Source organism: Aquarana catesbeiana, linkage group LG05 (assembly GCF_042186555.1).
Source record: "Aquarana catesbeiana isolate 2022-GZ linkage group LG05, ASM4218655v1, whole genome shotgun sequence".
NCBI lineage: Eukaryota > Metazoa > Chordata > Amphibia > Anura > Ranidae > Aquarana > Aquarana catesbeiana.
The window spans coordinates 512,625,534-512,648,984 of record NC_133328.1 but is presented as its reverse complement, the minus strand read 5'-3'; positions in this window follow the sequence as shown (position 1 = coordinate 512,648,984).

Below are 23,451 nucleotides of genomic sequence, written 5' to 3'. Positions count from 1 at the left end.
CAATTGTCATTCAAAGTGTGACAGCATTGAAAGCTGAAAATTGGTCTGGGCAGGAAGGTGTATAAGTGCCCGGTATTGAAGTGGTTAAACAGAATACTATCCTTAGATAGATTTTTACTCCAAAAGCATTTTATTAAAATAAACTTGATAAAAATAAAAATCAGAATTTTTTTTTTTTTTTTAATCATTTTTTTTTATCCACCCTGGTTTTGAGGTTTACTTTAAACAATTTAAAGGGGTTGTAAAGGTGTTGTTTGTTATTAAAAAAAAAAAAAAAAATGTTATACTTACCTCCACTGTGCAGCTCGTTTTGCACACAGTGGCCCCGAACCTGGTCTTCTGGGGTCCCTCGGCGGCTGTCTCGGCTCCCCCCCACAAGGACTCAACACTTTCATGCAAGCTCTCTCGCATGGTGTTTAGTTCTTGCGGGCGCGCACCCGTGATACAGCCAGCAGCTATAGCCGCTCACTGTATCACTCGGCCCTGCCCCCCTACGCGCTGCGTCATTGGATGTGATTGACAGCAGCGCGAGCCAATGGCTGCGCTGCTTTCAATCCATCCACTCTAGCCAATCAACGGCCAGGCTGAGCGGCAAAGAGGATGTCGGGAGCGAGCACGGGACTTTCGAGGGGTCAGGTAAGTAAAACGGGGGGGCTGGGGGGGCCGGCATGGTCGGATGTTTTTTCACCTTAATGAATAGGATGCATTAAGGTGAAAAAACGTGAACCTTTACAACCCCTTTAACCACTTCAGCCCCGGAAGGATTTACCCCCTTCCTGACCAGAGCACTTTTTACAATTTGGCACTGCGTCGCTTTAACTGCTAATTGCGCGGTCATGCAATGCTGTACCCAAACAAAATTTGCGTCCTTTTCTTCCCACAAATAGAGCTTTCTTTTGATGGTATTTGATCACCTCTGCCGTTTTTATTTTTTGCGCTATACACGGAAAATTTTGAAAAAAAATGATATTTTCTACTTTTTGTTCTAAAAAAAATCCAATAAACTAAATTTTAGTCATAAATTTAGGCCAAAATGTATTCGGCCACATGTCTTTGGTAAAAAAAATGTCAATAAGTATATATTTATTGGTTTGCGCAAAAGTTATAGCGCCTACAAACTAGGGTACATTTTCTGGAATTTACACAGCTTTTAATTTATGACTTAATTTATGAGGTGCTAAAATGGCAGGGCAGTACAAAACCCCCCAAATGACCCCATTTTGGAAAGTAGACACCCCAAGGAAATTGCTGAGAGGCATGTTGAGCCCATTGAATATTCATTTTTTTTGTCCCAAGTGATTGAATAATGACAAAAAAAAAAAAAAATTACAAAAAGTTGTCACTAAATGATATATTGCTCACACAGGCCATGGGCATATGTGGAATTGCACCCCAAAATACATTTAGCTGCTTCTCCTGAGTATGGGGATACCACATGTGTGGGACTTTTTAGGAGCCTAGCCGCGTACGGGGCCCCGAAAACCAATCACCGCCTTCAGGATTTCTAAGGGTGTAAATTTTTGATTTCACTCTTCACTGCCTATCACAGTTTCGGAGGCCATGGAATGCCCAGGTGGCACAAACCCCCCCCCCAAATGACCCCATTTTGGAAAGTAGACACCCCAAGCTATTTACTCAAAGTCGTGAATGGCGTACCTGAAGACAAAAAAATGGTTAACAATAAAGCACAGTAAACGGTAAAGTATAAAAAATTGCATACCTGAAAAGCAAACATGATAAAACATAATAACACTAAAACATTGCAGAATAGAATACAGTAAAAAAGAGCAGAACAATAGAAAGAGAATAGAGAGAGAGAGAACAATAAAACGACAACTATTTTTTTTTTTATTTTATATTTTTGTTTGTGTTTTTTTTTTTTACACTTTTTTTGTAACTTTTATAACTGTAACCGGTTCCAGGTTGGGGTCTCTCAAAATGCAATGGCATCTTGGGAGACCCTGTGAAAGTGTGCCTAGTCTGTGGAATGCTGTACCCTACGCTAATACTCAACTAGTGAATGGTAGCGTTCAAAACATTCACCAATGTAAAGACCAGGATTGTCAGGACAGGAGGGACAATAATAGCGGGTGTCACGCCTATATCCGCGCTTGCTGCAGACACATCTTTTTTGGGGGGATTCGTTGGGTAGGGGTACTCGGGAGGACATAAAGAAAATGCCTCTCATGTAGCCGACTGCATTTGGTTGGGGATGTGAATGGGGGAAGTACGGGCGCTGCAGAAGTGGTGGGTTCCCAATTAGGATTGGCGAATGCAGCAGGAAGGGCATTATGGGCACGACGGGCCTGTGTTTGTCTTTTTGGTGGCAGCGGGACACTACTTGTGCTTGCCACCTCACCAGCTTGAACTGCACTTATGGGACTCGCCACGTCAACAAGTGTTACTGCAGTGCTGGTTTGACTACGACCGGGGTGTACTAGGGCGCTGGCGCTTGCCAGTTCAATAAAAAGCTACCAAAAAAACTGTTAGCGATCGCAGGGATCAAGCCTGACTCTGCGAACGCTGCAGTTATGCGTTTAGCATTTTGTAAGTGACAGTGATCGATCGATACTGCACTTGGGTGGGCTGGGCTGGGCCGGGCGGAGGGGCAAAACGCAGGTGCTAGCAGGTATCTGGGCTGATCCCGCTAACACTGCGTTTTTGGGAACCCTAAACTGCTGGGGACGCTAGTATAGATCTGATCAGATATTGATCCGTTCAGATACTATACAACTAAGGGAGGCGTATGCTGCATGCGTGGGTGTTAGCGGTACTGGCGCTAATCTGACGCTGCTTGGGGCGACGCATATCACCGCCGGGCAATCAGGGGGCTAAACCTTTATTCTGTAATAAACGGCGGTGCCCTGACACTATAAAAAATAAACGAACTAACCAGCGTCACCCGTAACAGTTATACGGTGATCAGTGGTGAAAGGGTTAACTAGGGGGCAATCAAGGGGTTAAAACCTTTATTAGATAGTATATGGGGGTCCCTGACGCTATAAAGCGCTGATGGTGAACCTAAATATTTACCTCCCTACAGCGACACTAATACAGCGATCAGAAAAATGATCGCTTAGTGACACTGGTGACAGGGGGTGATCAAGGGGTTAAAACTTTATTAGGGGGGGTATCCTAGACCTAAAGGGGGCTAACCCTAACTGACCTAACACTGTAACTGTCACAAACTGACACCATGCAGTAATCAGAAAAAAAAAAAAAAACCTGCTTGATGTCAGTGTGACAGAGAGGGGGGAGGGGTGATTGGGGGGGGATCAGGGGTGTAATGTGTGCCTGGCATGTTCTACTGTGTCTGTTGTGCACTCACATTACAGTCTTCTCTCCTCGGCGCCGGAATGGAAAATACCGAGCCGAGGAGAGATGACATCATTTCCTCTGCCTCTGTGTACAATACAGAGGCAGGGAAATGATCCCATTGGCTGGGAGCGATTGCGGGGGGGGGGGGGTTGGGGCCACGAATGGATGGCCTCCCCCTCACCACCGATCGCCGGGGGAGATTTGCTGACCGCCGCAGGCACCGGGGGGGTCCGATCGGACCCCCCACCCACAGGCAGGCAAGGACGTACCTGTAAGCCCTTTTGCCTGCCCGTGCCGCTCTGAGGACGTATGTGTTCATGCGGCGGTCGGCAACTGGTTAAAGATAACTTAAAGATCACTTTTTGTTTTACAAGTAAAAATTGGTATTTTCTTGCTTGAAAACCACCACACGTTATACAGTATAGGCACTATATTGTCAAAAGTATTGGGACACCTGCCTTTACAGACACAAACTTTAATGGCGTGTTAAGCCTTGTACACAAGGTACGATTGTTGGCCAACCGAGTGTCTGATTTTTGTCAAAATGGCGTGAACCAGGATCTTGTCTTTTATACTAACGGTACACAATTGTCGTGCCACAAACACGAATGGTGTGACGTACTACGAGGAATTTCAGCTCTTGAGCGCCACCTTTTGGGCCCCTTCTGCTGATTTCGTGTTTGGTGAGCATTGATTCCGAGCATGCGTGTTTGTACTTTCAACTTTTGTGTGATAGATTTGTGTACTGACCATCCGAAAATCTGATGTCAAGCCGTTGTCTGACAAAATTGGACAAAAATTGTCAAAAGGAGCGTACTAACGGTAAGATTTTAGGACAACAGTCTGCCAACAGACAGTCCCTGCCAACAATCGTACCATGTGTACGAGGCTTTAGTCTGTAGGGTTCAATATTGAGTTGGCCCACCCTTTGCAGCTATAACGGCTTCAACTCTTCTGGGAAGGCTGTCCACAAGGTTTAGGAATGTCTATGGGAATGTTTGACCATTCTTCCAGAAGCACATTTGTGAGGTCAGGCACTGATGTGGACGAGAAGGCCTGGCTCGCAGACTCCGTTCTAATTCATCCCAAAGGTGTTCTATAGGGTTGAGGTGCAGGCCACTCAAGTTCCTCTACCCCAAACATATCCATGTCTTCATGGACCTTGCTTTGTGCACTGGTGCGCAGTCATGTTGGAACAGGAAGGGGCCATCCCCAAACTGTTCCCACAAAGTTGGGAGCATGAAATTGTTCAAAATGTCTTGGTATGCTGTAGCCCTAAGATTTCCAACCCCTGAAAAACAACCACACACCATAATCCACCGACACTTTTGACAATATAGAGTGTGTGTAATTTATATAATGTGTTTTTTTTTTTTTTTTTGCAGATGCCTTGAATAAAATGGTGGTAACAGTTTGTTTTTTGTTTTTTTGGTCACATGGTATTCGCGCAACGGTTTTTTAAATGCAGTTTAAAAAAAAAAAAAGTACGCTTAAATGAATGTTAATGCAATAAAACACAATATACAGTGGGGACGGAAAGTACTCCGACCCCCTTTAAATTTTTCACTCTTTGTTATATTGCAGCCATTTGCTAAAATCATTTAAGTTCATTTTTTCCCTCAATGTACACACAGCACCCCATATTGACAGAAAAACACAGAATTGTTGACATTTTTGCAGATTTATTAAAAAAGAAAAACTGAAATATCACATGGTCCTAAGTATTCAGACCCTTTGCTGTGACACTCATATATTTAACTCAGGTGCTGTCAATTTCTTCTGATCATCCTTGAGATGGTTCTACACCTTCATTTGATTGCAGCTGTGTTTGATTATACTGATTGGACTTGATGAGGAAAGCTACACACCTGTCTATATAAGACCTTACAGCTCACAGTGCATGTCAGAGCAAATGAGAATCATGAGGTCAAAGGAACTGCCTGAAGAGCTCAGAGACAGAATTGTGGCAAGGCACAAATCTGGCCAAGGTTACAAAAAAATTTCTGCTGCACCTAAGGTTCCTAAGAGCACAGTGGCCTCCATAATCCTTAAATGGAAGACGTTTGGGACGACCAGAACCCTTCCTAGAGCTGGCCATCCGGCCAAACTGAGGGGGGAGAAGAGCCTTGGTGAGAGAGGTAAAGAAGAACCCAAAGATCACTGTTGCTGAACTCCAGAGATGCAGTCGGGAGACGGGAGAAAGTTGTAGAAAGTCAACCATCACTGCAGCCCTCCACCAGTCGGGGCTTTATGGCAGAGTGGCCCGACGGAAGCCTCTCCTCAGTGCAAGACACATGAAAGCCCGCATGCAGTTTGCTAAAAAAACACCTGAAGGACTCCAAGATGTTGAGAAATAAGATTCTTTGGTCTGATGAGACCAAGATAGAACTTTTTGGCCTTGATTCTAAGCGGTATGTGTGGAGAAAACCAGGCACTGCTCATCACCTGTCCAATACAGTCCCAACAATGAAGCATGGTGGTGGCAGCATCATGCTGTGGGGGTGTTTTTCAGCTGCAGGGACAGGACGACTGGTTGCAATCGAGGGAAAGATGAATGCGGCCAAGTACAGGGATATCCTGGACGAAAACCTTCTCCAGAGTGCTCAGGACCTCAGACTGGGCCGAAGGTTTACCTTACAACAAGACAATGACCCTAAGCACACAGCTAAAATAACGAAGGAGTGGCTTCACAACAACTCTGTGACTGTTCTTGAATGGCCCAGCCAGAGCCCTGACTTAAACCCAATTGAGCATCTCTGGAGAGACCTAAAAATGGCTGACCACCAACGTTTACCATCCAACCTGACAAAACTGGAGAGGATCTGCAAGGAGGAATGGCAGAGGATCCCCAAATCCAGGTGTGAAAAACTTGTTGCATATTTCCAAAAAAGACTCATGGCTGTATTAGATCAAAAGGGTGCTTCTACTAAATACTGAGCAAAGGGTCTGAATACTTAGGACCATGTGATATTTCAGTTTTTCTTTTTTAATAAATCTGCAAAAATGTCAACAATTCTGTGTTTTTCTGTCAATATAGTGGGCTGTGTGTACATTAATGAGGAAAAAAAAGGAACTTAAAATGATTTTAGCAAATGGCTGCAATATAACAGTGAAAAATTTAAGGAGGTCTGAATACTTTCTGTCCCCACTGTATAACACATTTTTTTTTGGTACAGTATAAAAAATGTTACCCCGAGTAAATAGATGTATACCATGTCACGCTTTAAAATTGTGCGCGCTCGTGGAATGGCGACAAACTACAATACTTAAAAATATCCAAAGGCGATGCTTTAACCACTTCAGCTCCAGAAGGTTTTACCTCCTAAATGACCAGGCCATTTTTTGGTGATACGGCACTGCGTTACTTTAACTGACAATTGCGTGGTCGCGCAACGTTGTACACGCAGGAGAAAAGCTGGGAGAAAAGTAACCTTAATACACATAAACCCATGTTTTGCATGCCCAAGCACCTCCGCATTTGGCGTTAATGCATTTTATTGGCCAGAATATTTATTCTGGTCAATAAAATACACTAATGCACATAAACAGAGTGCCGTTAACCACTTCACCTCTGGAGGATTTACCCCCTTCATGACCAGGCCATTTTTGCGATGCAGCACTGCGTTACTTTAACTGACAATTGCGCGGTCGTGCGACACTGTACCCAAATAAAACTCATGTCTTTTTTCACACATATAGAGCTTTCTTTTGGTGGTATTTGATCACCTCTGCGGTTTTTATTTTTTGCGCCATAAACAAAGAAAGTAACAATTTTGGAAAAAAACATTTTTTACTTTCTGCTATAAAACTCATCCAATATAAAAAAAAGTATAGTCAAATGTCTTCAGTTTAGGCCAATATGCATTCTACGTATTTTTGGTAAAAAGAAAATCCCAATAAGCATATATTGATTGGTTTGCGCAAAACTATGGGACATTTTTATCCATCCTTCCTTCCTTCCTTCCTTTGCGGTGGACCGATCGAAAACTGACACTTGATACTTTTACAGTGATCAGTGCTAAAAATTACTGTACTAATGACACTGGCAGGGAAGGGGTTAACATCAGGGGTGATCAAAGGGTTAAGTGTGTCTCTAGGTGGTGATTGCTAACTGTGTGTGTGGGGGGGGGGGTGGTCTGACTGGATGAAGACAGAGATCGGTGTTCCTGCTGAGCCGGAACACAAGATCTCTGTCAGAACGGCGATCTGCCTTGTTTACATAGGCAGATCACCGTTCTGCGCCTCTAGGGAACGATTATGGGTGGTTGGCGGACATTGGGTCTGCCGGACCCGCTGATTGGCTCCCACTCTGTCCAATCAGCACGCACCCCCACTGTCTATTGCATGAAATGACGTACAAGTACACCGTTTGACGCAATAGAGCCGACCTGACACAATATACTGTATCTGTGGTAGGTGGTCGGCAAGTGGTTAAGTGTTTGGAGTTACAAAGAAGGATTAGAGCTAGAATTGTTGCTCTTGATGTAAAGTTTGCGGTGAACACCATTTACATATGTGCGCGAGCATGGGCGCTTTTTTCACTTTTGTTGCTGTCACAGGAAATGACAAACATCCCTTGTGATAGCAATAAAGCGGATTCCCAGACCTAGGTCTCTCCTCTACCCTTGAAATTATGAGATGAAAAAAATAAATATGAATCTCATGCTTTAAAAAAATGTCTGTTTGTTTTTACATGTGCCCAACTCTAAGTGACTAAATACTTGTCGCTTCCAGTCTCCTAGAGACCATAGAGATTATTGGAGACGTTCTGGGCTCTGATCAGTTGGCGTATTAGGACATGCTGGGCTTCCCAACTGCATGGGAGAGGCACCAGCGGACAGTGGTAGAGGGGGGATGACCCCTCCTGCTGCCTGTAAAAATTATCCAGCGGCTATTCAGCTGCTCGGATCACTTTTAATGGGGTAGTGAAACATCAGCTGAAAGTTTTACTACCGGGGTTATGGCTGACAGCCGTGCCACCGGTATAATTACTTGAACACAACCGCGTATATACTGTGTACATCATTGTGCGGCAAGTTGTTAACAGCACATACTGTGCATATAGCAGATACAGTGTATGATATTTATCTTAATGCATTAAGAAATGTGTCCCTATGGCTGCCAGCTAAAGACAGGTCAAACTAGGACATGTGCTGTCCATAGCTGTTAGTGCTGAACTCTTGGAATACAGTTGCAAGAAAAGCTTTGTTAAACGTTTAGCCCTAGTTCACATGGACTTCAACTTGTATGAGAGGTGTGAACGGCACGTGTTTTTATGAAGCTTTCAGCAACTTTTGGGCAGCTTTCTCTAAGCCTTTAACCACATGCCAACCGCTGCACGCCAATTTACGATGGCAGAATGGCATGGGCAGGCAAAAGAGCGTACCCGTACGTCTCTTTGAAATTCCCGCCTAGCGGGAGCGGGTCGCTGGCGGCCTGCGATTGTGGTGAGGAGAGGCAGAACGGGGAGAAGCCTATGTAAACAAGCCATTTCCCTGTTCTGCCCAGCAACATGACAGGGATCTACTGCTCCCTGTCGTGTTGTAGTGAGCCCACCCCCCCCACACTTAGAACACACTGAGAGAACACACTTAACCCCTTGATCGCCCCCTAGTGTTAACCCCTTCCCTGCCAGTGACATTTATACAGTAATCAGTGGCTATTTTTAGCTCTGATCGCTGTATAAATGTCAGTCTCAAAATAGTGTCAAAAGTGTCCGATCTGTCCGCAATGTCGCAATCACAATAAAAATTTCAGATGGCCACCATTACTAGTAAAAAATAATAATAAAAATGCCAGAAATCTTTCCCATAGTTTGAAGACACTATAACTTTTGCGCAAACCAATCATACATATCGGCCTAAACTGTGGAAGAAATTTTGTTTTTTGTTTTTATATATATAATATATAATTTTTTTTTTTTTGGGGATATTTATTATAGCAAAGTAAAAAATATTTGTTTTTTTTTTCAAAGTTGTCGCTCTTTTTTTGTTTATAGCGCAAAAAATCAAAACCACAGAGTTGATCAAATACCACCAAAAGAAAGCTCTATTTGTGGGGAAAACAGGATGTCAATTTTGTTTGTTTGGGTACAACATCGCACGACCGCGCAATTGTCAGCTAAAACGACGCAGTGCCGAATCGCAAAAAATGCTCTGGTCAGGGAAGGAGGGTAAAGCCTTCCGGGGCTGAAGCTCCTGTTTGGAAATGTTAAAAACACGAAAATTAGAACTTCAGCTTTCAATTCATAATAGCTTCATCCTATTTGTTTAAAATTCCATGTGCCTTTAGTCCCCATAATGTCATAGAATCCTTTAAGAGATCTCCATTTGTATTCATTTCCTTTATGCCCATATCTACAATTTATTCTGCTTTCTCAATATTTGCCTTTTGTAGCTGCTCATTCTAATGCACTGAGAGCAGTGCCAGTGATGATGAGTAATGAGTCCAAGTAACAGAACACATCTCTGGCATTCCTTGAAATGAACATATTCCTCCCTACTGGCAACAGGATGGTGCAGACTTAGCTGTGCTGATCCGCTGCTTGATTAGTATTCCAGAAGAAGGTCTGAGAATGTAGTCAAGCAACTGATGGGCAGACTGCATAGCTAAAGTCTACAACATCCAGTGGCCAGCTTCCTTTCTGAAACATGCACGTCTAAAAGGTGTCCAGGGATTTGTTTTTTCTTTTTCCTTATTACTGTAATCAGCAAGAAACTGATATATCATTCCCCCCCACCCCGCTGGCTGTTATAATGACCTAGGAATACTAAAAAAAAACAGCAGCTACAGGGATGGGAGGAGGATATCCATGCATTTTTAAAGTAAGAAAAAAATATTTTACAGATTTTACAGCATTTGGCGTGAGTGATTAATGCTCTTTATTAAAAATTTAATAAATGTGACTTTAGTACTCCTTTAAACATAGATCTTAATGCTGACTGACTGTCACATTAAACAAGCTGCTAGCAGGCTTTCAAAAATCTTTAACGCTAAAGTCTGCTAGCAGTATGTTTTAAAGTGACAGCACTCCCATTAGGATCTGTTTTATCATTCTGAAAATGGAGATAAGTGGTACTTTAAAAGTTTTCACAAAGCTTGCTGAAAGCTCTCCAAATGCTTTGTAAGGACTAGTCTACATGGGTGTTGCCCTCTCAAGAGGCATTATGGTGCCTTTTCTGCCTATTTTAACCCATAAAATCCCTCACCACTGTGCTGCTACTGCATGCAATTGCACACAGTTGTGGCATGACACCAATTATCTGCCCACTGAATGCGACGGGGTGATTGTCATCTGCTTCTGTTTTAAACTAAGAAAAAAAACTTGCTACTGCATTGCATGCAGTTGCAGAAAGGTTGTGGTGCAGCCCCATTTAGTTGAATGGGTTGTTTGGTGGGGGGAGGTCATTTTTTATTTTTTTTTTATTGCACCTACTGTAGATGCAAAGCATTGCGCTTATAGCGTATGTTTGGTGTGTTGACGAATATCTACTTATCGCACAGGTTCCAGTATCCAGCTGGTGGTCACTACAGCACCGAGTACCTTAAAGGAGAAGTATGGGTTTTGCTTTTCTCGCCATATTCATACTTACTTAGGTGGATGCAGCATCTGTCTTATGCTACATCTGTCCCCCAGCGTCTCTGCACTGAGAACTGAGCCACTGAACACCGCTGATGGCTTTGTTCTCTCGAATTGCACGCCTGTGACACATAGGAGAAGCCCAGCCAAACGAGCCCAGGCTGGACTTCTCTTTTTTAAAGAGCTCATTCCAGGAACGTGTGCGATGGGAATGAGAACTGTGGTCTGTATAGCAGATGTAAGACCCTGTCTGCTACCTTTGCGGTTACTAAACCCAGGACCCTGCATTCACTATATCTGGTCTCTCACAGAACACGCGAGTGCAATTATTTTGGTAAATATAAACTGCTAAATACCTTTTATCATCAGCCGTAGCAGTCTTGTGACTTCTATCCCTTGCTGGTTAAAGTTTGCTGGAGGAGTTTTCATTCTCCTTTGACTGTTAGTATGAGGCTGCATGACCCTCAACCCTCTGTCTGGACAGTGCTGATTGGCCCTGTGCTGATCACATGCACCCTGTATTACTGCATATACAGACTGATTTTACTGTTGTGGATTTAGTAACACTTTAAGAGCCCTTTCGCACTGCCAGCGGGCCGCATTAGCAGTAAAGCACTTCTAGTCTTAGCGGCACTTTTCAGCTGCTAGTGGGGCGCTTTTGACCCCCACTAGCGGCCAAAGAAAGGGTTAAAAGAGCCACTGCCGAAGCGCTGCCTTTTCATTTCAATGGGCAGGGGCGGTGGAGGAGCAGTGTATACACCGCTCCAAAGATGCTGCTTGCAGGACTTTTTTTTAACGTCCTGCAAGCGCACCACTTCAATGTGGGAGCACTCGGGCTTTCACACTGGGGCTGCAGGGGAGGCGTTTTTCAGGCGCTATTTTTACTCCTTCAGCGCCTGAAAAATGCCTCACTGTGAAAGGGGTCTAAGAGGGAGTATTGGGGGGGTGGTTAGAAACATGGCTAAACTGCATTTTTTTTTACTGCCCCAAAAATGCAAGTGTATATCCCACCTAAAAGCTTGTTGTTTACACTCTCTCTATTCACAGTTTAAAGTGGATCTAGCCCCGCCCCCCCTTCTTTTTTTTTTTTTTTCCCCCCTCACTTTTTTCGAAGTTCTGCCTACCTTGGGGCAGGTTCTAAACATCTTTATATACTCACTGCCCAGTGGATACAGCAGTGTCCTGCAGAATCCTCTCAGCCCCCCCTCGGTCCCACGCTGTCATCTTTTGTGATGAGATCAGGAGACCGCCGGCCTTTCTGGGTTCAACCACGGAGCCTCACTATGATGTGCCGCTAAGCCCACCCACTCTTTTCTTATCATGCCTTCTGGGGTATGTGACATATATATCCCAGGGAGCACAGCCTACATTGGGGGCGGGACAGAACTTTTTACCAACAAAAAAAGATAAACACACAAAAAGTGTGCTCTATGTATAGAGGAGGGACCCTAAAGTGGAACTAAACTGTCTATTTAACAGTTTCAAAGAACAATTACATTCCTACCATGTGCTGCAAATGTGACTGTCACATTGGTTGTGCTCTCAACAAAACTGTCCAACCATCCAATGGCTGGTGTCATAACTGATCACATGTGCAGTTGAAGATTAACCACTTCGCTCCTAAGGGTAAAACAAATCTAAATACCTAAGCCCAATGTTGCATTTTTGACATGTGTTAGTAAAACTGTACATATCATCACAACTACTTTGTGCATCCAAGTGGATTATTGCTATTACCATAACCTACCACCAAAGAACAACTCAAAATAAATTCCCATGCTTCTGACGATCGCAGTGAATATCACATATGTCTATGCTAGTTGTTGTTTGTATTCGTAGTACAGACCAAAAACAATAGTGCGCATTTTGTGTTTTTTTTTTTTTTTTTTTTTGTGTATTTTTAATCCTACCTAAAACTAACTGACACTAATATTAATTTTAAAAAAATCCTGTTAAAAAAAATACTGACATTGACCCTTGACCCAAACACTAACCTTGGCACTGACCTAGATCAAACCTTGATCTAGGTATTATTATTTTTTTTAGTTATTTTTTTTTTTCTTTTCTATCTCTGCAAGGACAGAGAATAATACAATGTATCCCTCTCATCCATTCAAAGACAAAAAACATGGGGGGGTGGGCACTCCCACTATCTTTTCTGGGCTCCACACTCGCATCTGTGTACCCAGGAACAACATGCTAGGTAGAAGGAAGGGAAACTGGCGAATGACCATATTCTAATCCTCCTCTACCTGGTAAGAACCTGAATGGACGTGTCACTTCTAGGTTCTGCTAGCTAAAAGGCTTCTGTTAACTTTTGGTGAATGAGATGAAAAATAAAGTTTAGTAAAAAATAAGGTGTAAGGAAAGTTACACCCATGTACTTGAAGCTCCCTCCCACGAAAAACTTTGAGCCCACCCCCACATACGACCATAAACACTTGTACCCCTATGGATGAAAATGATTGCAGTACAGGTTTTCCGCGGTGCTGGAATGAGAGCAATAATTCTAGGCCCAATCATTACGGTTAACTTGCCTATGGACAATTTTGTGGGCATACACAATTATAAGGCTTGACATGTTCAGTATCTATTTACTCGGCACTATGTCATCTTTGAAGAGGAGCGTCTAAGCACCACAGAACTTATGTAAACAAGGCAGGCCATCATTCTGACAGGGGAGAAGGGCTAGAGCTTGTGTCCTTGCAAAGCAGAGAATAAATTCCATCTCTTCCCTTAGTAAAAGCACCTCACACAGTTCATATAAACACTGGTTGGGCACACAACCCTTTGATCGGCTCTGATGATAACCCTTTCCCAGCCAGTGTCATTAGTACAGTGACGGTGCATGTTTTTAGCACTGAAAAATAGAGAAACACATGTGTGAGAGTACCCGGGGCTGCACAACCCAAAAAAGTTCAAAAAATGGAAAGTTTCCCCAGGGGAAAACATTTAAATATTTATATAAGAATATGGAATAGATCAAAAATTCAAGATAGATTCAAATATGCAAGGGTTTATTATAAAATACAAACTCTGGTTCACGTTAACAAACAACAACATAAAACATCACTCATGGCAAAGAGGCCCCCAGGAGAACATAATTTGCCAATTGCATTTACAACATTAATATTCACATGAATACCCCATTTAGCACTGATCACTGTATTGGTGCCTCTGGTCCACAAAAAGTGTTAATTATTGTCAGAACATCCGCCACAATATCGCAGTCCCGCTATGTTACTGATCATCACCATTACTACAAAAAAAAATATCTCATAGTTGGTTTACGCAATTGTTATAGCATCTACAAATCAATGTACGCTTATTGGGATTTTTTTTTTTTATCACAAATATGTAGCAGAATACATATTGGCTTAAACTGATGAAGAAATTCGATTTTTTCAATTTTTTTATTGGATCTGTTTTATAGCAGAAAGCAAAAAATATATTTTATTTTTTATTTTTTTAAATTGTCGGCCTATCGTTTATAGCACAAAAAATAAAAACCACAGAGGTGATCAAATACCACCAAAAGAAAACTCAATTTGTGGGGAAAAATGATATACATTTTATTTGAGTACAGTGTCGCACAACCGTGTAACTGTCAGTTAAAATAACACAGTGCCGCATCGCAAAAAATGCCCTGGTCATGAAGGAGGGTAAATCCTCCAGCGGTCAAGTGGTTAATGGTACTCTGTTTATTTGTGTTTTAATGTATTTTATTGGCCAGAATAAATTAATATTCTGGCCAATAGAATGCATTAACGCCAAATACGCAGAGGTATTGTTAATTTTATTGTTATGCAGTGGGAATTTTACTGTAACCGGTGGCTGTTGCCCGCAGTCTGCGGCTGAAGTTTCTTGTATATTATAAAACTTAATAAAGTATTTTACAAAAAAAATAATCTAAATTGGTCATGTATTTTAAAATCACATCATACTTTCGCCGTAGCCCACATTGGCAAATCTACCCTGACGATACTACAACTTCCATGAAATAATATCAGATATAGGAAACGCATTTATTTTATGATACTAGTGAGGTACTGAACCGTGGTTCACAATAGGGTTAAAGATAGCTGACACATTGTAGGGATCTATTTATGAGGAAATGCAAGATGGCCATAAAGGGGGATGTCAAGATCGTTTAGCAGTGATCAAAGCATATGAGGTGGAAATGGATGACCTCACAGTGACCTAGGGTCATACACTCACATCAAGTTAGGTTTACTTATTGTTATTCAAATGACTGATCAGCGTGACCAAGAGCCTGCAATCACACACACTTTTAAATAGTTACATGAAGAAGTACTACTCACAAAGTATTTATTGAACAAACCACAACATATAGACAATGCAAATTCATAAAAGTCTCTTTTAATTGTATTTTTTTACCTTTGTTATGGCCATTACATTTACAGGATTGGAAATGTATTATTTCCTGAACAGCTATAGCTTTTCTGGCTTGCCCAAGAGGCATCTTTAATGTCAACTCACCCTAAAATCTGGCATCAATTTTATATTCATAGAGATCAGCAGGGCAGATCTCTATCATATGTACACCAGTGATTTCCCTTCATAAAGCTAAGAATAAAAGTAAGATATAGTTTATGTGTATGTATGTATGTATGTAATATATATAGATCTCTCTCTCTCTCTCTCTCTCTCTCTCTCTCTCTCACTCTCTCTCTCTCTCTCTCTCTCGATATATTTATATATATCTATATGTATGTATATATATATATATATATATATATATATATATATCCTCACAAAAGTCAGTACACCCCCTCACATTTTTGTAAGTATTATATCTTTTCATGTGATAACACTGAAGAAATGACACTTTGCTACAATATAAAGTACTCTGATCTTGAAGGGAAACTCCACGTCAAATAAAAAAAAAAAAAACGGCATGGGTTCCCCCTCCAAGAACATACCAGGCCCTTCGGTCTGGTATGGATTTTAAGGTGAACTCCCATGCCGAAAAAAACGGCATGGGGTCGCCCCAAAATCCACACCAGACCCTTATCCGAGCATACAGCCTAGCAGGTCAGGAAAGGGGGTGGGGACGAGTGAGCGCCCCCCTCCTGAACCATACCAAGACCGCATGCCCTCAACATGGGGGGGGGTGGGTGCTTTGGGGGCAGGGGGCCCTGCGCCCCCCCACCTCAAAGCACCTTGTCCCCATGTTGATGAGGACAAGGGCCTCTTCCCGACAACCCTGGCCGTTGGTTGCTGGGGTCTGTGGGCAGGGAGCTTATCGGAATCTGGAAGCCCCCTTTAACAAGGGGGCCCCCATATTCTGGCCCCCGCTCTAAGTGAATGAGTATGGGGTACATTGTACCCCTACCCCTTCACCTAAGAAAAAAAAAGTGTCAACAATAAAACACATAACACATGTTTTTAAAGTAATTTATTTAAGGCAGCTCCGTCGTCTCTTCCGATCTCTCCTCCCCTCTCCGGCTCTTCTGCCTCTGCCGGTTCTTCTCTCCTCTCTGGGTCTTCTCTGCTGATATCTTCTAGCCCTGTCTGGTTCTTCTCCCTTTGTCGGCTGTCTTCGAAGGGAGGGGGATCATGCTCTGCTTGAGTATGTCACAGTACATGTTGGCATTCATGGTTCCCTCAATGAACTGTAGCTCCCCGATGACGACAGCACTCATGCATCCCCAGATCATGACACTCTCGCCACCATTCTTGACTGTAGGCAAAACAAACTTGTCTTTGTACTCCTCGCCTGGTTGCCGCCACACACTCTTGACACCATCTGAACCAAATAAGTTTATCAGACCACAGGACATGGTTCCAGTAATCCATGTCCTTAGTCTGCTTGTCTTCAGCAAACTGTTTGCGGGCTTTCTTGTGCATCATCTTTAGAAGAGGCATCCTTCTGGGATAACAGCCATGCAGACCAATTTTATACAGTGTGCGGTGTATGGTCTGAGCACTGACAGGCTGACCCCCCCACCACTTTAACCTCTGCAGATGCTGGCAGCACTCAAATGTCTATTTCTCAAAGACAACCTCTGGATATGACACTAAGTATGTGCACTTAACTTCTTTGGTTGACCATTGTGAGGCCTGTTCTAAGTGGAACCTGTCCTGGTAAACCGCTGTATTTATTTATTTCAGGTACTTATATAGCGCCGTCAATTTACGCAGCGCTTTACATATACATTGTACATTCACATCAGTCCCTACCCTCAAGGAGCTTACAATCTAAGGTCCCTAACTCACATTCATACATACTAGGGACAATTTAGACAGGATCCAGTTAACCTACCAGCATGTCTTTGGAGTGTGGGAGGAAACCGGAGTACCCGGAGGAAACCCACGCAGACACAGGGAGAACATGCAAACTCCTGTATGGTCTTTGCCACCGAGCTGCAGCTCAGTTTCAGGGTCTTGGCAATCTTCTTATAGCCTCTCTTTATGTAGAGCAACAATTCTTTTTTTTCAGATCCTCAGAGAGTTCTTTGCTGTGAGGTGCGATGTTGAACTTCCAGTGACCAGTATTAGAGAGTGAGAGTGATAACACCAAATTTAACAAACCTGAGACCTTGTAACACTAACGAGCCACATGACACCGGGGAGGGAAAATGGCTAATTGGGCCCAATTTAGACATTTTCACTTTTGTTGCCAGCGGTTTAGACATTAATGGCTGTGTGTTGACTTTTTTTAAGGGGACAGCAAATTTACACTGTTATACAAGTGGTACACTCACTATTTTATATTGTAGCAAAGTGTCATTTCTTCAGTGTTGTCACATGAAAAGATATAATATTTACAAAAATGTGAGGAGTGTACTCACTTTTGTGTGGGTTTATGTATGACACTTTGCTACAATGTAAAGTAGTGAGTGTACAGCTTGTATAACAGTGTAAATTTGCTGTCCCCTCAAAATAACTCAACACACAGCCATTAATGTTTAAACCACTGGCAACAAAAGTGAGTACACCCCTAAGTGAAAATGTCCAAATTGGGCCCAAAATGTCAATATTTTGTGTGGCCACTATTATTTTCCAGCGCTGCCATAACCCTCTTGGGCATGGATTTTGCCAGAGCTTCACAGATTGCCGCTGGATTCCTCTTCCACTCCTCCATGACGACATCACAGAGCTGGTGGATGTTAGAGACCTTGAGCTCCTCCACCTTCCGTTTGAGGATGCTCCACAAATTCTCAATAGGGTTTAGGTCTGGAGACATGCTTGGCCAGTCTTTCACCTTTACTCTCAGCTTCTTTAGCAAGGCAGCGGTCGTCTTGGAGGTGTGTTTGGAGTCGTTATCATGTTGGAATACTGCCCTGCGGCCCAGTCTCCGAAGGGAGGGGATCATGCTCTGCTTCAGTATGTCACAGTACATATTGGCATTCATGGTTCCCTCAATGAACTGTAGCTCTCCAGTGCCGGCAGCACTCATGCAGCCCCAGACCATGACCCTCCCACCACCATGCTTGACTGTAGGCAAGACACACTTGTCTTTGTACTCCTCACCTAGTTGCTGCCACACACGCTTGACGCCATCTGAACCAAATAAGTTTATCTTGGTCTTATTAGACCATAGGACAAGGTTCCAGTAATCCATGTCTTTAGTCTGCTTGTCTTCAGCAAACTGTTTGCAGGCTTTCTTGTGTATCATCTTGAGAAGAGGCTTCCTTCTGGCATGACAGGCATGCAGACCAATTCGATGCAGTGTGCAGCGTATGGTTTGAGCACTGACAGGCTGACCCCCCACCCCTTCAACCTCTGCAGCAATCCTGGCAGCACGTCTATTTCCCAAAGACAACCTCTGGATATGATGCTGAGCACGTGCACTCAACTTATTTGGTCGACCATGGCGTGGCCTGTTCTGAGTAGAACCTGTCCTGTTAAACTGCTGTATGGTCTTGGCCACCAAGCTGGAGCTCAGTTTCAGGGTCTTGCCAATCTTCTTATAGCCTAGGCCATCTTTATGTAGAGCAACAATTCTTTTTTTCAAATCCTCAGAGAGTTCTTTGCCATGAAGTGCCACGCTGAACTTCCAGTGACGAGTATGAGAGAATGAGAGCGTTAACATCAAATTTAACACACCTGCTCCCCATTCACACCTGAGACCTTGTAACACTAACGAGTCTCATGACACAGGGGAGGCTAATTAGACCCAATTTGGACATTTTCACTTAGGGGTGTACTCACTTTTGTTGCCAGCGGTTTAGACATTAATAACTGTGTGTTGAGTTATTTTGAGGGGACAGCAAAGTTACACTGTTATACAAGCTGTACACTCACTACTTTACATTGTAGCAAAGTGTAATTTCTTCAGTGTTCTCTCATGAAAAGATATAATAAAATATTTACAAAAATGTGAGGGGTGTACTCACATTTGTGAGATACTGTATGTGTGTGTGTGTGTATGTGTATATATATATATACTGTATATTGGAGCTCATGTGGTCATTTTTCTCTTTTGCTTTAAAGGGCTGAGGGTGAATTTGTTTGCAGTGGTGTATTTTGGTTTTGTGCTGCCATAGGCAAGAATAAAATCGTTTCATTCCATTCCAGACACTTTAAAATTGCAAACGCCCATGCAATGGCGACAAACTATGTACATTTTACTATCCATAGACAACTAAGACTGGGTTCACATATCTGCAGTGTGGTTTGCAGTCCTCTGTCCTGTGTGTTTTTGTTCACCGATTCAGGTGCAAATAATTTTTTCCTTGAATTTGCACCTGAACCGGACCCAAAAACACAGGATCCTTTTCAAAACCGCACCGCAGACACCCTGGACATGTGTGAACCGGTTTCATTGAGAGCCGGTCACATTTTACGTCATGCGAATTGGATGCGGTTTAAAGTTCATCCAATTCACATATATGTGATGCCAGCCTAAAAGCCTTTACAGGTTAGCACTTTAGTTTCAGAGAGGAGCTCTGATGCTAGAATTACTACTTATGATCTGACATTTGTGGTATTATCTCACGTGTGGGACGACTGCTTTTTGCGTGCGTGAAAGACCAACACGTGCTTTTGCCTTTGCGTGCTAACACGGGAGGACAGGTGCACTTTAATTTATTTTTTAAATTATTAATTTATTTTATTTGTGTGTTTTTTTTTTGTTTTTGTTTTTTTATCACTTTTATTGCTGTCACAGGAAATGTATACATCTAGCAATAGGCATGTGACATGTACTCTTTATGGAGAGACCCCAAATCCCTTCTCTGCACATAGGCCTCATACACACGGACGTTTTTACAGCTGCGTTTTTGAGCTTTTTTTGCAGCTTAAAAACGCCACTCCATGTTATTCAGTGGCCTCATACAGACCATGGCGTTTTTGAGCTGTAACAGGCATTGGTCTTTTTAAGCTCCCAAAAAAAACCCCAGGACCAGCACGTTCTGAGGCTCCAGCGCTAGAGCTGTACAAATGCTAGACGCTGGGTTTAACCAGGCTTAATGCTGTATACACAGCGTTAAGCCTTATCCAAGCGTTTCTCTGCCTCTATTCAAAATCAATGGTTCCCTATGGGAGCCCATTGATTTGAATAGAAGTTGCACCAGAAGTCGGATCAAGATAATCCGACTTCCGGTGTGACTTGTGTGCTGAGAATCTTGAAGGGGAACCCCGCCAAAGTGTAAACAAAAATTTTGCATGAGGTTCTCCCCAAAACGATACTTTTGGTCTGGAATGCATCTTAAGGGGAACCCCCACGCCAAAAATAATGGCATGGGGGTCCCCCCAAGATTCATACCAGACCCTTATCCAAGTATGCAGCCCGGCAGGTCAGAAAAGGGGGGGGACGAGTGAGCACCCCCTGAACCATACCAGGCCACATGCTCTCAACATGGGGGGGGGGTTGGGTGCTTGTCCCCATGTTGATGAGGACAAGGGCCTCTTCCCGACAACCCTTGACCGGAGGTTGTCGGGGTCTGCGGGCAGGGGCTTATCAGAATCTGGAAGCCACCTTTAACAAGGGGGCCCCCAGATCCTGGCCCCCACACTAGGTGAATGAGTATGGGGGTACATTGTACCTCTACCCATTTACTCCAAAAAAGTGTTAAAATATGTGTAGTGTTTTAATTTCTTAAATAATTTATTAAATCAGCTCCGGCGTCTCTTCCAATTTCTTCTCCCCTTTCCGGCTCTTCTCCCACCTCCGGCGATGTCTTCTGCCGGGTCTCCTCTCTCTGCTGTCTTCTAGCTCGTTTGCCGGGTCTTTTCCCTCTGTTCTTCTTCCGATGTTGACTCAACGCGATCTCCCGGTGTAATTCTGGGTCCGCCGTGTGCAATTGACTTGTGTTGGCATGAGGGGGGGGCACGCCCCTTGTGACGCCACTGCCCGGGACATGATGGGGCAATGACATCACAAGGGGTGTGGCCTCCAAATTACGTCATCGGGTGGCCCGTCCCATGCCAATATAAGTCATTGCACACCGCGGACCCAGCATTACACCAGGAGATCGCGTCGAGTCAACATCAGAAGAAGAGCAATGGGAAAAGACCCCGCAAAAGAGGGAGAAGACAGCGGGGAAAGCCCGGCAAAAGAGCGAGAAGACAGCGCAGAGAGGAGAAGAACCAGAGAGGGGAGAAGGACAGGCAGAGGGAGAAGATGTCGCCAGAAGAGGGAGAAGAGCCAGAGCTGCCTTAATAAAATACTTTAAAAACCTGTGTACTGTGCTTATTTTTGACACTTTTTTTTTTCAGGTGAATGGGTAGGGGTACAATGTACTCCTACTCATTCACCTAGGGTGGGGAGCTGGGATAACTTCCATATTCCAATAAGCCCCCGTCCACAGACCTCGACAACCCACGGCAAGGGTTGTCGAGAAGAGGCCCTTGTTCTCATCAACATGGGGACAAGGTGCTTTGGGGTGGGGAGGCGCAGATCCCCCCATGTTGTGGGCATGTAACCTGGTATGGTCCAGGAGGGGGGATGGCGCTCACTCTTCCCTCCTCCCCCTTTTCTGACCTGCCAGGCTGTGTGCTCGGATTAGGGTCTGGTATGGACCTTGGGGGGGACCCCCACAGCATTTTATTATGATGCAAATTTTTTTTTTTTACATTTTGGCAGGGTTTCCCCCTCAAGATTCTCAGCACACATTATCTTGATCCGACTTCTGGTGCGACTTCTATTCAAAACAATGGGCTCCTATAGGGAACCATTGATTTTGAAGAGGCAGAGAAACACGGCTGAAAGCTAGCGCGGATAAAATCATGTTAACGACATTTTATTCCTGCCGTCGGGACCAGCTTTACAGCTCGTTTTTAAAACGTTGGTGTGTATAAGGCCTTAAAGTGATTGTAAAGTCTCCTCCTTTATTTTTAAAGAAAAAAAACAAACATGTTATACTTGCGTTGTGTATAGGTTTTGCACAGGGCAGCCCAGATCCTCCTTTTCTCGCGTCCCTCTTCAGCTCTCCTGGCCCCTCCATCCTGTCAAGTGCCCCGGCAACAAGCAGCTTGCTATAGGGGCACCTGTCACAGTTGCTTGTGTTCTCAACCAAGCTTTAAAATGGCTGGTGTCATAATTAATCACATGTAACACCATGGAAACTCTCGAAGCACTGGAGGCCAAGGCTGGCCATACATTATACAATTTTCTTGTTCAATTTCTTTTAGATTTACCTTCAACTATGTAGTGCAAGGGCGGTTTGCAAGTGGTTTACCGGGATTATGACTGAAGATATCAGCCATAACCCCGGTATCTTTTTTTTGCAGCAGGCAGCTGGCTTTCTGAAGAAAGTGCACCGAGTGGCACGTGAGCTGCTGGAATGGTTTCTGAAGTGGCGGGAGGGGATGTGTCGAAACCCCCCCGGTCGCTCACCAGTGTTTCTCGGCCTTACCGTTTCCGTCACTTTACCCAAGAAACGATCCAACAGTGTGGCCGGCTGCTCCCATAGGTAATCAAAGAGTAGATACTCTTTGATCGCCTCTATGGTCTTGGATGACTGGAGCAACATCACTTCCGATCCAGGCTGGAAGTAAATTAATTTTTATTTTTTTTATTTTTTATATTTTGCTTTTAAAGGTAAAGAAGAGATTTAGGGTCTTTTTGACTCCAGATCTCTCCATAAAGAGGACCTGTCATCCTTTCTATTACAGGGAATGTTTACATTCCTTGTAATAGGAATAAAAGTGATCAAAAAAATAAAAATAAAGGGACAGTGTAAAAACAAAAAGTAAAATAAATAAGAAAAAAAAATTTAAAGTGTGCCCCCCCCCCCAACATCCCTCCATGCTCGTGTGCAGAAGCGAGCACATACGTAAGTCGTGCACACATATGTAAGCAGTATTCGCACCACACATGTGTGGTATTTCCACAAATGCTAGAATGAGAGCAATAATTCTAGTGCTAGACTTCCCCTGTAACTCTAAGCAAGTAACCTGTAAAGGCATTTAAAGTGTCGCCTTTGGAGATTTTTAAGTACCGTAGATTGTCGCCATTCCATGAGTGTGCGCATTTTTAAAACGTGACCTGTTAGGTATCTATTTACTCGGTGTAACATCATCTTTCACATTATACAAAAAAAAAAAAATTAGGAAAAATATTGTGTTTTGTTGTTTTTTAACCA